The sequence below is a fragment of the Dipodomys merriami genome, unplaced genomic scaffold (genome assembly GCF_024711535.1).
Source record: "Dipodomys merriami isolate MVZ:Mamm:240054 unplaced genomic scaffold, mDipMer1.0.p SCAF_50, whole genome shotgun sequence".
Taxonomy (NCBI): Eukaryota; Metazoa; Chordata; class Mammalia; order Rodentia; family Heteromyidae; genus Dipodomys; species Dipodomys merriami.
Genome location: NW_027206069.1, coordinates 4,672,659 through 4,688,937, shown reverse-complemented (window position 1 = coordinate 4,688,937; position 16,279 = coordinate 4,672,659).

Below are 16,279 nucleotides of genomic sequence, written 5' to 3'. Positions count from 1 at the left end.
TAGAACTATATTTTTAATAAATATGAGTAAACATAATTACCCACACTTGAAAAAAAAGGAAGTTGGTTAATTGGGAATAACGCAACTGACTCCTCCTTCCACGAAAACAAACAAGGTGATCTTAAGAGCAGGCCAGAGAGGGGCGTTCGTTCAGGGGCCCATCTTGGCACTTCCTGAGAAATAACTTGCTGAAACAGAGGGTCCCAGGCACAAAGCACCTCCTTCCTTCCGGAGGAAGGCTGTCTTACCCCAACCCTGCTGACCAGGAAGCCACAGCTCAAAACTCAGTCACTACACAGGCAGCGGTGGATCTCAGGAGGCTGAGATCCAAAGATGGCGTGCAGCTAACCTGGGTGGGAAAGTGCTCTTACCTCCAGTTAGTTAACCAGTAAAAAAGCAGGCTGGGCACTGGTAGTTCATGCCTGTAATCCTAACTACTCAGAAGGCTGAGATCTGAGGACCATGGTTCGAAGAAAAGCCCCAATTAGCCACTCAAAAGCTGGAGGTGGAGCCATGGCTCGAAGTGGCAGAGCACTAGCTTTGAGCCAAAGAGCTCAGGGACAGCGAGCGCCAAGGCCCTGAGTTCAAGGCTCACAAGCAACAACAAAAATAAAATTCCAGAAGTGGAGCTGTGACTCAAATGATACGAGTGCCAGCCTTGAGTGCAAACACTAAGGGACAGAGCCCAGGTCCTTAGTTCAAGCCCCACTAGGACTGGCACGCACAAAAATGGCAGTAACTCTCTCAGCTACACTCCTACCATGCACGATGCCACCTCTGCCGCTTTACAGACATCTGTCCGTCACTTTGTCCATCTCTGTCGCCTTGTACCTGGCAGGGTCTCTGTCTGTGCAATAGAGCGTGGCTACCATTGTTTGGCTGCCGAGGGACGGGCTGCCAGCTGACCCAGTCCGTCTGCTTCCAGGAAGCACCGCAGTCCCATGTTCTTCTCTTGCCAGTGGCCCGGCACCAGGTAAACCAAGGCTCACCCCGGTTCGGTGGACAAGTGTCTATCATGCAGCCATGAAGAAAGCAGAGAAGCCACCTGGGACTGTCAAAGACAGACAGAGAAAACAGAAAGAAGGACCATGGGCCCCAAGATATAGGATACCTGTGTCCAGATCCTCACTCTGCTGAGCTGGGTGACCTTGGGCAGGTCACTGACTTTCTCTGGGCCTTATCCCACCCAATGGAGGGAGTATCCCAGATTTAGGAAGCCAAAGCTCACCACCAAACCCCTCCAAAAGGAAGAGTTTCCTTGGCACACGTGGCTATTCCCATGGAGCCTTGGCAGTGAGGGCGCAGCTCTGGTTGTGAACAACCCTCACTCCTGCTGAGACACGCATGGCGGGGTCTCTGTCCCAACACGGGGCTTGGCCAGGGTGGCTGCACAGTCTGTGAGGCCCAGGATTTTAAGACATAAATAAATAAATAAAAATGTTGATGCAGAAAGCAGGAAAAACGGGCCTTGCGAGGTACTAAAGCGTAGCTCACGGCTCCTCTGCACCGCCCCCACCCCGCCCCGCCGCGCCCTGGGCGCAGGCCGCCACTGTGTCCTGAGCCAAGACATCCTGACAGCCAAGCTCACGGTCAGCAGGAGATCAACGGCACCAAATAATTGCCGGATGGCTAGATGAGACTAAGGCCGATCTCCTGGGACAGGGCAGTGGACTTTGAACTTTCACTGTACTGGAGAGTATTTTCAGGAGATCATCTGCTCTGAACCCTGCAAATGCTGCGCGTGTGGACCTGATGTTCAAGAGGAGCTGGCTATTACCTAGCTGCTTCGGTGCCTCAAGGCCTGGGCCCCTGAGGAGGGAAGCGACCCAGGCACCTCATCATGCGAGGCACAGGGCCTGCAGGTTGGCACAGGGCACACGCTGAGCCACCACCACAGCCCCACAGGAGGGCGGCTCTGTGGCCTTTGTCCTTGTCTCACAAAGCAAGATCCGTGGCTTCTCTGACCAGAGCCTGAATGTGGCACCCTGGAAGAAGGCAGTGGGCCCTGTGGCTGGAGCTGGGCTGGGCTGGGGCTGGGCTGGGGTTGGGCTGGGGCTGGGCTGGGGCGGGGCTGGGGCGGGGCTGGGGCTGGGGCTGGGCTGGGGCTGGGGCTGGGGCGGGGCTGGGGCGGGGCTGGGGCTGGGGCGGGGCTGGGGCGGGGCTGGGGCGGGGCTGGGGAGGGGCTGGGGCGGGGCTGGGGCGGGGCTGGGGTGGGGCTGGGGCGGGGCGGGGCTGGGGTTGGGCTGGGGCTGGGCTGGGGCGGGGCTGGGGCGGGGCTGGGGCTGGGGCGGGGCTGGGGTTGGGCTGGGGCGGGGCCGGGGCTGGGGCGGGGCTGGGGCGGGGCTGGGGCGGGGCCGGGCTGGGGTTGGGCTGGGGCCGGGGCTGGGCTGGGGCGGGGCGGGGGCTGAGGCTGGGCTCCCCCTCCAAGGGGAGCTGCTGGGACCTGCTCCCCACTCTCTGGCACAGAGGCCATGGGAAGGCGAAGCCCAGTGGTGCTGAGCGGCTGCCCCACCCCCTCCTTCTGGTTCCTGCAGTCTTTCACACGTGGACCTCGTGCTCGGTCTCCTTGTCCCCGGCCCCCGGAGAACCACGTCAGGCACCGAGCGTGGCTCCAAGGGAGAGGCTCATGGGAGAAGCCATGGCCAGCTGAGAGGTAGCAAGCCAGGGCCACTGGAAACACAGATGCAAACGCACAGCAAGCCCAGCAGCCACGGCTGGCAGTGGGGCTGAGGGGCTGACACAAGGACCTCCTCGATGCAGACGGGCCCTCGGGCACGGTAAGGATGTGATGTGATCGGCACCCAGGGCCTAGACTCTGGACAAGAGCCTGGAGCAAGGCCATGGGGGTGGTGGAGGGGTGCAGCACAGGACAGAACACAGGACAGAAGAGCCCAGGGAGGGCAGCCCAGAGCCAGACTGGACCTGGCAGTGTCCGCCAAGTGGCAGCTCAGGGTGGAGAGGAAGGCAAGGCCAGTGGGAAGAGCTCACCCCACACAGGCAGCTGTTGCTAGGATGGTGGATGGGCCAAGGGGAGGCCGCAAGGCTGCAGCTCCAGCCCGGAGCGTGTCTGGAGCCAGTGATCTAGGTCAACAGTGTAGCCGGTAGAGTCACCCAGACAAGGCCGGGGTAAGCAGACACCAGATGCAAGTGAGCAGTGCAGTACACAGATTCCAAGTTGTCAACAACTCTCATGCATCTCCAGCATGGCAGCCCATTTCTGTTGTTGTTGCTATAACAAAATATCCCAGACCAGGTGATTGTAAAGAAGAGAGGATTTTTCTGGCTCACAGACTAGAGGCTGGGACATCCAAGAGTCTGGTGCCTGTATCTAGTGAGGGCCTGATTCTGTATTACAGCAAAGCTAGGCAGAGTACATTGCCCTCTCTGGTCTCCTCTGACAAGCCACGAATGCCACCAGGAAGCTCCGCCCTCATGACCTCAGCTGACCTTGGTCCCCTCTCAGAGGCCCCACCCAAAAGGAATTCATATATGAAGTTCAATACGTGAATTTGGGGGAAACACTGAACACCCACCAATCAAATAAATAAAAATTTAAAAACTACTCTTCCTGTTTTTTATCCACTGCATAAAGTTATTTTTGAAAATAAAAAATAACAAGATTATTTATGGCTTTGACCAGGGAGCAGGAAAAAATGGGGCTCAAAACCTGTTCATGGAAGTGTACGGTGGCCCCCTCTCAGTGGGGTCGATTTAGCAATATCTAACAACAAGCCAGAAAGATACACTTCCCCTCTAAGAAGTGTCCTCTAACAACAGGAGACATAAAAAGATTTCTCTACAAGAACATTACCCACAGTAGTGCTAATTACAGCAGACACCAAATAACCAGGTCAAGCAATTGGAAATCAGATATAAATAATACATACGATATCCAAAGAAAAGAGTATTTTCAAAAAAGATATGAAAGACTTGCACTGTGAAAGCAGGTTCAGCAGATGAGAAAGAACATAAATAGCAGTAAAACTTCGATACAAGCCAGGCAAACTCCTATAATCCTAGCTACTCAGGAGGTTGAGATCTGAAGACCATGGTTCAAAGCCAGCCCTGGCAGGCAAATCTGTGAGACTCTTATCTCCAATTAACCAACAAAAAGCTGGAAGTGTAGGTGTGGCTCAAGTGATACAGCACCAGTTTTGAGCAAAAACAGCTAAGCAAGAATTTAAGGAACTGAGTTCAAGCCCCAGTACTGGAACAAAAAAGACTTGGATGCATTGATAAACCACAAACATAAAATGTATTGCTGTACTTAAAAACCTGTGTTCCCTATGGTCCGTTCTCAGAGTTCTGCCCTATGTAGGTAGGAATGTGTTTCCCAGAGAGCATGAGACAGATGGGTAAGTGAATGGATGGATGAGTGGATAAATAAGTGGTTGGGTGGGTGGATGTATGGATATATGGATGGAGATGGATGGGTGATGGGTGGGTGGATGGAAGGATGGATGGATGGATGGATGGATGGATGGGTGGTGGGTGGGTGGATGGATGGATGGATGGATGGATGGTGGGTGGGTGGATAGATGAGTGGATGGGTGGTAAATGGATGAATCATCCATGAATCCATGGGTTGTAAGTCCAGCCCCTCTCGCTCTTTTTCCTCCTGCTATGGGACGATGAAGCACGAAGATCCTCTCCAGATGTTGTTGCTTTGCACTTGGATCTTCTCACCTTCAGAACTGTTCATTCTACATGTCCCAGTTCTGGGTACTTTGTTACAGCAGCCTGAAGTGTATAGAACTTGGAATTTGCCTTTATTCCTCAGCTTTTATCTCCCTCCAACATTAAAGGTAACTCAGCTTCACTCCTCACACTTACGGTGTGAGGCCTGCCCTGTCTGGTGTCCACCAGCGTCCTCATCCTTGGGCTCTTCCCACATCCTACCCTAACCCAACACCCTGCGTGCACCCCTCCATCTTCTCCTTGCCCACCCTCTGTCAACAGAGAGCAGCTCTCTTTCTGCTTCTATCACCTCCTCCTTGAGGCCCCCCGGCATCCGCTCAGGGTCCTGCCTCTGAGATCTGGGGATGGCTGGCATATTGGGCATTGCCTGTGAGGTTTGGCTTACACTGCTATTCACACACTAGCAGGAAGGAAGCCTGGGCTCATCTATAAAAGGGGAAACATGGACTGCATCTCTGGGAACCTCATCAAAGCCATGACCACATTGCTTGGATCTTGGTCCTCTGGATATATTACTTTTGCCTGGATCTTGTTCTTTCTGGGTGTATTATTTTCTCCTGTCCCCTCTCAGTCACAGCTCATTCCTTCAGAGTCAAGGATCAAACCCAACCACTCAGCAAACAAAATTAATAGATGGGTGTTTCCTGAGTCCAGTTGTACCCAGATGTATCTGCCCACACCTGACAGGTGTCCATGTCCAGGAAAATGAGGCACACTCACAGGTTGTCCAGATCTTGAGGGACCTTAGAGAGATTGTGGTCCACTCTCCCATGCTTGCCAGCTTGCCATCACAAACCATAGGGAGACTGCACCGGAGTACTATACAGCCATCTGAACGGAGCCAAGCACCGATGCCAGAACAACACTGGATGAGCCTCCCGGGTGTGCTGAGGGAGATCAGCTAGGTACAAAGGACATTCAGCGTGATTCCATCCACATGCAGCTTTACGGGGAGGAAATGCATCCGGGACGAAACAAACCAGCAGTAGCTGCCTCTCACTAGGGCCAGGAGGGAAAGGTTGGCCAGCAAGTGACACAAGGGAACTTTAGGAGGTGTGGAGATGCTCTTGTTAGAGTATCACTTGAAGGAATACACACATTTGTCAAAATTCATCAATCTTTCCACGTGGGACTTTGAGATCGTAAACATGTAATTATGCCTCAGTTTAAAAATACCATTGGCACAAGCACCCAGGAAGCAATCTGCAAAGACACTGATGTCATCACAAAACTTCCACGCTCAATGGCCCCTTGGAAAGCCGCAGCCCAGGTGTGCATGACCAGCGCCTGCCACGGACCCTTCTCAGAATAAAGTTTCACCTGCAAAAAAAAAATAAAACAAGATAAAAAAGGAAGTGTTAAATGAAGTTAAAAAATGAAATAAGGAGGAAAACAAAGTGAAATAGAAAAATAAAAATAATAATAAACTAGAAATAAAGGACATGCGATGACAGAGGAAAGGCATTGTTTTGAAAGTGATCAAATATTAAAAACAGATTTGTGACCTAGAAATGCCTGCACTTCTTTATTAGCGCATTAAATAACAAGCCCTCCGGAGCGGTCTAATGACTGTCATAATTTCAGAGTCATAAGGAGAGGAAGTAGCATTCGGAAATTTCTACAACATCTGTGATGGAAAAGGGAAAGAGCCAGGACTCCTATGCAAGCAGAGAGAACACTACACCTGCAGGTCGCTGCACCTGTCGCCCAGGGCTCCCGGTATCTGGGTGGCAGGAAGGACAAAGGAACTAGACCGCAGGCCCTTGGCCTCGGGTTGGGGACCCCTGCCCTCCTCCAGCCCTGTCTGCCCATGGAGGAAGAAATGAGGTCATGAGGGGACGTGTCACTCCAGATCTATGCAAAGTCTGAATTCAGACCAGGTGTCCTGTCCCCCTAGGCATGTGTCCTAAGATGTTTGTGGTTTTCTGGGCTGGGGCAGGAGAAATCCTTACACTCCACCCGTATGCACACGCATGCACGCACACACTTGTGCACTCTGGCTCAGCCTGATTCAATCGTGCAGAGCTTTCTTGTGCTGGCAAAAGGCTCCTGGGCCCTGCCACTCTGGCTGGACCCCAGCCCAGAATGTGGGAGGAGACCCCCCCAGCAGTGGTCAGCAGGCCCATCCACCCGGCTGACAGCCGGCAGCCTGGCAGGCACGGGTGCCCACTGAGCCCAGGCCTCTGCCCGCATTAACTCCCTGCTGGGATAATTCTTCTCCAGCCTTTTTTTTTTTTTTTTTCTGGCCACCAAGTGAGCCGCCACCACACTGCCGTTTTTCATCTCGTTAATTGAGTCATTTATTTCGTTAAAAGGTGAAAATGTATCAGGTCTGCGTGCCACGTGCTCAAAGGTGTATTGAATGATACATCAAATGGCCACAGCTCTGGGGGGCTCTCTATTTAGAGACTGGGCTATGGGGGTCGGGTGGAGGAGAGGGGGTAGATCCGATGCTGCTGCTGAAAGCAAAGACCCACCAGTTCATTCCCAAGCAGCAGTGCTGCCGGGGTGAGACTGAGTCCTTCCTTGCAGAAAAGCACTGCCGAGCCAGGGGTTCAAAGTCAGGCCCCGTGCCTTACTCATTCCTGTCCGGGACACCCTGGCGATCCTTGGGCCTGAACCCTGCATCTTCGTTAGCCAGGGCTCCCTGGTAGCCAGCTCTCAGGGTCCCAGGCCTCTCGGATGAGATCAGTTGGCCCCGCCCCTTCCCACCCCACCCCACACTTGAGCACCAGGGTCTCTCCGGCACCCTAGAGTCCACCCTTTGCAAAACCCCCAACTCCACAGGTCCCTGCCCTCCCAAGAGCTTCCACGCCCCATCCCCCCGGCCCTTTCTAATAAAGCCCAAGACCTGACACCCCACCCCCCCAAAAGTCCAAGGCCCCAGCGCCCGGTGCAGGTGGGGTGCTCCATTCCTGGGGGCTCCAGCTGCCTCTCCAACCCACAGAGAGACCAAGCCCGGCACAGAGCGAGGGTCTTCTGTGTTTCAACAGGAACTGGAGAGAGTGCCACGGTCTCCCTTGGATGGTAATGCCTAAGAGCCAAGGGGGCCCAAGGGGCCCCGTGGAGTGCTGGGCCTTCTCCATCCGAGTGGCCGCCACATCTTCTAAAGATGCCTGTGCCGCCCCACCCTGCATCTGGTCACGTGTTGTGGTTTCCCACTTATTCCTGAGCAGCAACGGTGTCACTTTCCAAGGACTCCAAGAACAAACGCAGCAGAGGCTTCCAGCCAGCCTGACCTCGGGGCCAAGGACTGTGACTGGGCCTGCTCACCCCTCCTCCATCTGACTGGGGGGAGCGTTTCCCTACACAGAGCACCCCACCTCCATGCTGCCTGGGCTCTTTGTCCAGTCTGCACTCATGCTGCGAGTGATGGCGGATCTACAGGCATGCAGCCAGGAGGCTGGACACCCATGGAGGAGGCTCTAGGAAGAGGTGGGACCGAAGGGGTAGGGCCACCAGCTCTTGCTCCCTCCAGCTACAGACTTGGGGCTGCCGCTCCAGCTGTGGCCACCCCAGGCTCAAATGTCCATCCATTGGGCCATCCTGTCCCCAGCTCCTATAGCCATGTCACTGTGTGGCCATCACACTGCAAACTAAAGGGCTCTGGGCTCTATACTTCCCGAGAGGGAAGTCCCTGGCTTTGTGTTAGACTGGAACCCTTGCAACCCACAAGTCCAATCTCTAAACTGGTCACTGGAGTGATTTTTAAAAAGAGAAGTTTGTGAGTGAGATGTCTCACAGTCTCCTCTCTCTCTCTCTGTGTCTCTATGTCTCTGTCTCTGTCTGTCTCTGTCTATCTGTCTGTCTGTCTGTCTGTCTGTCTGTCTGTCTGTCTGTCTGTCTGTCTCTCTCTCTCTCTCTCTCTCTCTCTCTCTCTCTTCCTCATTCTTTGGGCTGGCCTGCCCACCCTAGCCTCACCTCTGGGTAGCAGCCACAGAAAACGATAGATAAACGGGGTCTTCTAGAACAGGAGCTCTGCCTCAGCTTTGACTGACCGCATGCCACAGGGCAAGCTTCTCCAGTTCTCTGTGCCTCAGTTTCCACATCTGAAGCCAAGGTGTTCTAATCACTGACTGATGGCGAGGATAGCAGTAAGAGACGCGGCCCTTAACTGCACCGTGGTTAAGAAGACGTGACTGGATTCTTCTCACCACCCTATCTGCACCCTTGCCCATCCTGTGTCCCCTCTCGAGCCTACTACCTTCCTAGAATGTTCAGGTTTCCTACCATCTTGGACTGCAATTGGCCCCTGACTCTGTTTCTTCCCTCCTTCCTCTGTCCTGGTGCCCGGTGTTGAATGATTGGGCCTTGCTGTGTATTTCCTAAGGAAGTGGGGTGACAGTTGATGATTGGCCATGCGACTTCACAACACCATCACCACCAGAATCCAGCTCCTTCATCTGCATGGCAGGAGGCTTTGACCTAGTCAGTGAGTGATGTCACGTCACTTGGTCCGGTCCAATGACCTAACTTCCTCCCGTTAGGCCACACCGTCTGGAGGCTCTACTTCCTGTCATAGCCACAGCCCGGGGGACCTGGCCTCCCGGCCATAGCCTCTGGGGGACATTTCACATCTACCTCCTGCACCATGGCACTTACTCTTCAGCAAGAGATGAAGCTGGCATGTTGGAGAGGAGTCACGCGGCTTGTGTCACAGCTGGATGATGACCTCGCAGAGACCAGACGCCAGGTCTGAGTGACCCCATAGCCCACTCTTTGTGGTGGGCACCCAGGAAGCTGCGAGTACGGAGAATGGCCACATTGCCTCTGGCCCAGTCTCCCTTGTATAATAAGGATGCCTGTCATTGGATTTAAGGCCCGTTTGAACCCAGGGGGGTCATATTTCAAGATCATTTTCTTAGTGTCATCTGCAAAGATCCTTATTTCAAGTAACATTCCAAAGTTCCACATGGACATCTCCTACCTGGGACGTCACCCCTTCACCCAGTGCCCGGGCCTAATTCCCTTCTCCCCCCTCCAGGAACAGCCTGGTAGAACAACAAATTCTGACGCCAACCTCTAAACCCATCCATATATGGAGTAAATAGGTGTGAGATGTGACTGATATCCCACATTGCCGCCGGCCCTCATGCTGTGGCTTTCCAGTGATTTCCAGGTCCAAGTGTCTGCCTGGACCTGAATCTCAGCCTTGACCACCTCAGCCTTGACAATGTTCACACATCCCTTCTTCTCACAACCGTCCCCCGGCCCAGGTACAAGGCTGTCCAAGTGTCCCCTGGTGCCACCCTCCGATTGGCCCTCTAAAGTCAGCATGAGGTCCTCCTCTCCGGCTTTCCCAAGGGCTCCCACGCCATCCCACATGCCTGCCCCATTAAGCCCTTGTTCCTGCTGGTATTCCTTGTATCCACCCCCATGTTTGCCTTGCCCAGACCTGGGTGGGTTCCTTGTGGGCATGGACCCCTGTCGGAACATCCCTGAATCTCTACCCACCATCTTACTCTAGCATCAACCTTGTAGTGCCACACCAACAACCAAGGCCCAGTCCCACTGCTGCTTACAACATGATTGATGTTCAAAAGGGAAGGGAAAATAAGAGCAGACATTTGTGGTCACGCTGGTACGAACCACTGAACAAGCTGAAACCCCTCATTTTCCACAGGGCCTTTCCCTAATGGGAACTGTCCCGCCCAAGACCATAAAAAACAGCAACACAGCAAGAAATGGGACCCGGAACTGCACAGTCCTCGTTCCCGTTCTACTTCTCTGCTAGGGAGCAGGAGGGAAGCTGAGAAGGAAGAGGAGAGGAGTGTAAACTAGAGGAGAGGCCTCTTTCTGGGAATACTGGTTTGCAATTAATAGGGAGCCCAGGGACCTCATCCCTCTCTGGCATCAAGCCCATCCTTGAAGTGTCCTCCAGTCTGAATTAGGAGATACTTTCCAGGGCTAAATGGGAGAGAGCCTGCTGAGGATGGGCCTGAGGATGTCAGTGATTCAGGAGTCTGCTTCTCAGCTCAGGGCGGGCTGCACCTTCATTGAGAGGTGGAAGAAGCCAATACCAGAGGCTCACACTTGTCATCCTGGCTACCTAGGAAGCTGAGAGGCAAAAGAGTCCACTTCCAAGTCAGCCTCAGCAGAAAAGGTCACAAGACTAACTCCATCGAAGCAGTAGAGCTGGTGGTATATGCCTGTCATCCCAGCTAGGATGGCAAGCCTTACGTCGGTATATTGTCATCCATGAACACGCTCCAGGCAGGAAGAGACCCTATCTCAAAGATAACCCGTGGTAGAATGCCTGCCTAGCAAATGAGCCTAGCAAATATAAGGCTAGGAGTTGAAACCCCAGAAAGATGCAGAAACAAAGAAACTGCAGAAAGATGATAGATAGGTAGATAGATAGATAGATAGATAGATAGATAGATAGATAGATAGATAGATAGATAGATAGATAGATAGAAGCCAGAAGAATTTAAGCTCCATTGGAAGAGTGGGAAGATGACAAAGCATAGACTAAGCCAGGAGCTTGGAGTCTAAAGGCTACCCTGGGTTAGCTAGAGAAGAGAGGCAGGGAAAATAGCAAAGAAACCTTTGAAAAGAGGTAGCAAGATGGTGTGTGCAAGGAGCCTTGTTGGAAGGCAGGCTCTGGGTTGAAAACTCTTAGGGGCTGTATCAGAGTTTGCCTTCAACTCCAAGTCACCCATCACCAAAGAGATTTAATGAGGGGAGGGCATGGCCAGATAGATTTGTCTTTTATAATATTGAGCTGAACTGTAGCCCAGCATAGTGTGCTTGCCTAGCATGCCCTGCATTCAACCCACAGCACCACAAGAAAAAAAAAAATCAAGCACTAAAGATCATGTGGAATCTTCTTCAGCCACATGTATGCACCTAAACACCATCATGATGACCCCAAATCTTATTTGATAACATGTGGGGAGGCAAGGAGGAACAAGATAGAAGGGGTGGGTTTGTCTAGAGCAGATGGTGTGCACATATAGAAATACCAGTACAATAAAACACCACCATATTACAAATACTGCATTAACTCAAAAATGAAAACGAAAGGACAAGGGATCGTTACGATTGGAGCAGCAGCAGAGTTACAGGGAGCAATCCATGAGACTGTGCTCACCCCGCAGGCCAAATACAAGTCAGGAGGCCCCAGACCCACTAGCTCAATACTGAGCTACAAGGGCTCACTGAAGCACTCATGGAAATGTGCTCATGGCCACAACTCGCTCTCCGCTTATTGCAACTAAAAACCCATTAAAATCATCTCAGGAGAGAGGCCCATGGGACAGAGTCTAGGAAAGTTCCAGAGGCCATCACGAATTGTCCTGATGGAGATGCGGACGGCCTTGCTTTCCTGACACTAACATGGGACAAGACTCATTCACAATGTCACCTATGACACACACACCCAGGCCTTGATTCCCAGTCTTCCCAAACCTGGTTGACCCTGTGCTGTGGATGACCGCAGCCTACCCTAGAGGTGGAACTGGGTCATATTGACATTGTGTGCTCCAAAGTCTTCCGTCAGAAGACAGTGCTATGAGGTATAACACCCCCAAGTGCTGACAGACTTAGATCATGAGCTGGAGTGACTAGAACCAAGCATGGACGGAGTGGGAAGGTTGGGCATCTGGAGAAGGAGCTAGCAGAAAGCAAACAGCAAAGGGCAAAGGTCTCTTGTGCCAGAACTCAGAAATGCACTCAGAAGGCCAATGAATGGCTGCCCTACATAGCAGGAGCTCAGGGAACCCCACAGACACAGCAGAACCTGTGGACAGGAGTTGGGGGCATCGGACATGACCCAAAGAGCTGAGAACCTCTAACACAGGGAACAGATATGCAAGAAACTTATAGAAACCCTACAGCCTGTACACCTAACTCCCCTTTGCTGTTCACCAGTTCTGAAAGATATCATAGATTTCATTTTCCCACTGAATCTCAAGCTCCCTGAGACCAAGAACCAGAGTTCTAAGATTGTTATGACACTTTTCTTTCTCATGTCTGATTAGTTTCTACTGTCTGTACCCAACAGAGTTTCTCAGCCTTGGCACTAAGGGCATTTATGGCTGGAGACTTCTTTTTTTGTAGCAATTATCCTGCAAACATGAGGTATTTATCAGCATCTCTTGTTTTACCTATTAGATGCCAGTAGTTCACACACACACACACACACACACACACACACACACACACACACACACACGTGTGTGTGACAACCTTTAAAAAAAAAGTCTCCATACATCGCCACATGTCCCCTGAGGGGACACTGCTCTTTGATGAGAACTACTAGATTGGTCCAATCCAAGCCTTTCCCTGTCCCAGCAGGAAGTCTTTGTCGGGTTTGCTCTGCTTTCTCCATGGAGGACTTGACTCGACAAGTAAACAATTATGAGAGAGGTGCAAGTCAAGCAAGGAGAGGAAATGACCCTCCAAACACACAGAGCTGCTTATCTGCACTCAGCTGCCAACACCAGCTCTTTAACCACGGGAGTAGATTCTCATCTTGTAAACAAAGGAAGTCGTTCACCCAATGACACTCTAAGCTCCCGGGCAACAAGGAGGGCCTAGACCTTTCCAGGCCTCAGGATACAGTGGAAACTCTGCCTGTCACCCCAGTACCTTTGAGGACCCCTGCCACACTGTAGAGGGAAGGAAGCAGCCACAGCCAGCCTCCAAAACCTATGATGAGGGCAACAGAAATCAGTGGTGGGTTTGAGACTGTCACAGGCCCCACCCCTGTCCACAGGTTGGTCTCCCAACTAGGACAGAAGCTATAGCTTGGTGTTCAGATACGGACATACATCTTATATTGATTTAGATTCTGTGCAGAATTCTGTAGAATTCTGGCTCTGCCAGCTGCTAGCAACACAAGAGCAGTTAAATTAGATAGCTTTTCTGAAACCTAGTATTCTAGCCTGTAAAATGGGCATTTTTAACAAATCGTTTTTAAAAATGGGCATAATTGATAGCACCATGTCTTGATTTATGTCCCATCCTTAGCACAGAGAGTGGAGCATAGAGCAAGCATCTGTCACCTGGTATCCTCATTGCACACAGAGAGGGAAGGCGGGGGGTAAAGAAAGTGATCCTACCCTGGAAAACCTAACATGCTTTTCCAATGGTGAAGAGGCATTGTTTCGTGCTGGCTTTGGGGAGCGGGAATGGGGCAGCAATTGGCTATGTCTGGTTACCTGCTTCTAATTTTTGTTTCCCCATCTCTGGGAAGCCTCCTGTAGTGGAACTTTCATGCTCACACAAGTGTCCATAGGTAACAATCTTAATCCTTGATGTGAGGTTGTTAGAAGGTGGCTTCCCTCATGAATCGGATTAGTGTCCTTGTAAAAGGGACCCCAAAGAACTCCATCACCTCACCTAATGTGTGAGAACGCAGAGAGGGCAGCTGGCTTTGAACCAGGAAACTAGCCCTCTCCAGACTCCTAACCTTCAGACCCATTATTCTTTAACATAGCCATAAGAAATAAATTCTGTTGTCTATAAGCCACCCAGTCTGTGGTGTTTTGTGATAGCTTCTAGAAGGGCTATGATGCCTCTGCTGTTGGTTTTTCAAGGCTGTATTAAGGTTCAAATCAGATCAACATGATCTCAACAATATTTCTTATTGTGATGCACAATAAGAATTCTATGTGGTAGCAAAATCAAAGGCACACATGTACTGCACACACATGCCCACACATACCTGTACACACATAATTGAAACCTACACATAGAAATTCTAATCCTCATTTGTACAATGCACTCTGATACATTTGAGCTCTCCTGGATTTAACTTTTTGCAGCCTGCTAAAATGATCTTATGATCCACCAGTGAGTCGTGACCTTCCATTAGGAAAACATTGAATTTTAGAATAAGTGGGAGAGTCGTTGGTAGAAGCACCAAGTGACAGTCAAGCATAAGTTTTTATATTAGCATTATGAGTAATGTTCCAGTTAAATGTTACTGCCTAACAAGTAACCCTAAAACTTAGAGGCTTTTAAACCAATCATTAATTCTCATGGCTAGGAAGACTGACTGAGCTCAGTTCCTCCCTGGAGGTCAGCAGGGGCCACAAGATATCTAAAAGTTCAGTTGCTAGGGAATCCAAGATGGTGCACCCAAATGATTGAAAGTCAGTGATGTTCTCCCTGTGGCTTCTAGCTTTTACAATATGGCAGCTGGAAGCAAGAGCCAAATGCCCATTAAAAACATATCTAGACCTGGCACAATGCCACTTTCTGCCATAGCCTATTTATCAGAACAGCCACAATACCTCCCCCAAGGAGCTAGAGAAGCAGACTTGATGAGCCCTCGGTAGAAGGATGACATGGTCACTGTCATGGCTGAATCTGAACTGCTTCTCACAGGCTCATATAATGAAAGCTTGGTCCCTGGCCATGGTGCTCTCATGGAAGTGGGCTTTGCTGGAGGAAGTAGGCCATGGAGGGCATGGTCATGCCTTTACCTGGTCTCTGGTCATTTCTCTCTCTTCCTGTCCATCATGAGAAAAAGGTGTTCTAAGTCCCACTCCATTCTGTGACAGGAGCTAGGTCATAGGTCCGTGTGTTCTCATCACTAGAACAAAGGACTTGATTAAATGGGTCAGAAGAACTTCCAGATCTGAACTTCAGTATTCAGCGTGATATGCAGGAGCACAAGTAGGTCCTCTATGACTTTGTGCAGCTGACGCAAGGTAAAATCAGCCCCTCTAACTCACCTGGATTCTTGATTAGTCCTGAAAACTTCCCATCCATTTCAGAATCAGAAAAGATGTCCCTTTCTCCCTTAGGAGCCTGGAACAGCCATGCTGACAAGATCCTTGAAGACGGTGGTCACTTTTCAGTCCTCAGAGCTAGCGGGACACAAACACGATTCTCCAGGGAGGGCTCCCATCTAGCCAAACCAGACAGTTGCACACTGAATATGTGCATCAGGCAGGGTTAGGCTTTCTCCTCTCAGTCAAAAAGTGAAACCCCTCAAGATTTTATGAAGCATTATTTTGTCAGGGTTGGAGTATGTAAAAAAGGAATGCAACAACAACAACGAGGCAAAAAACACGTCTGCCAGCCTTGAAGATCAATTCCAGATATAAACCAAAAGGTCTGCTTTGGGGGGGTATTTCTTGGCCTCTGTATTGGAAAGCTATAAGCACTTAAAGTATTAGGATCAGTACTCTTTCTCCTTGAATACCGTCATGGATCTTTCTTGCTTGCTTTTTCTTTTCTTTTCTTTTCTTTTTTAAAGTCAGGATGCAACCTACTTACCTGGCACATAAAATACTCATATGATGACACCCAGGCTTTAGAGATTTACATGAAAATCAGCAAACCTTATTTTAGCCCAAAATAGAGAATGTGCAGTGCATGGAGGGAACTCTACAGATTCCCCAGATAAGTCATTTACTTCTTTCCTCAAAGAAAAATCCAATATCCTAAGATCAGATGCATATTGAAGCTTTGGTGGAAAAGAACCAGGCAGAGGCTGGATTAACATGTTCAAATCAGCCTGTCCCCCACAGGGTGACCCGTGAGGCCGAGAGAGCTTTCGTGGGTGGATATTCCACACTGAGGGAGATCAGTACCTTTGACTCCACCATCCTGAAATGGATTGGTA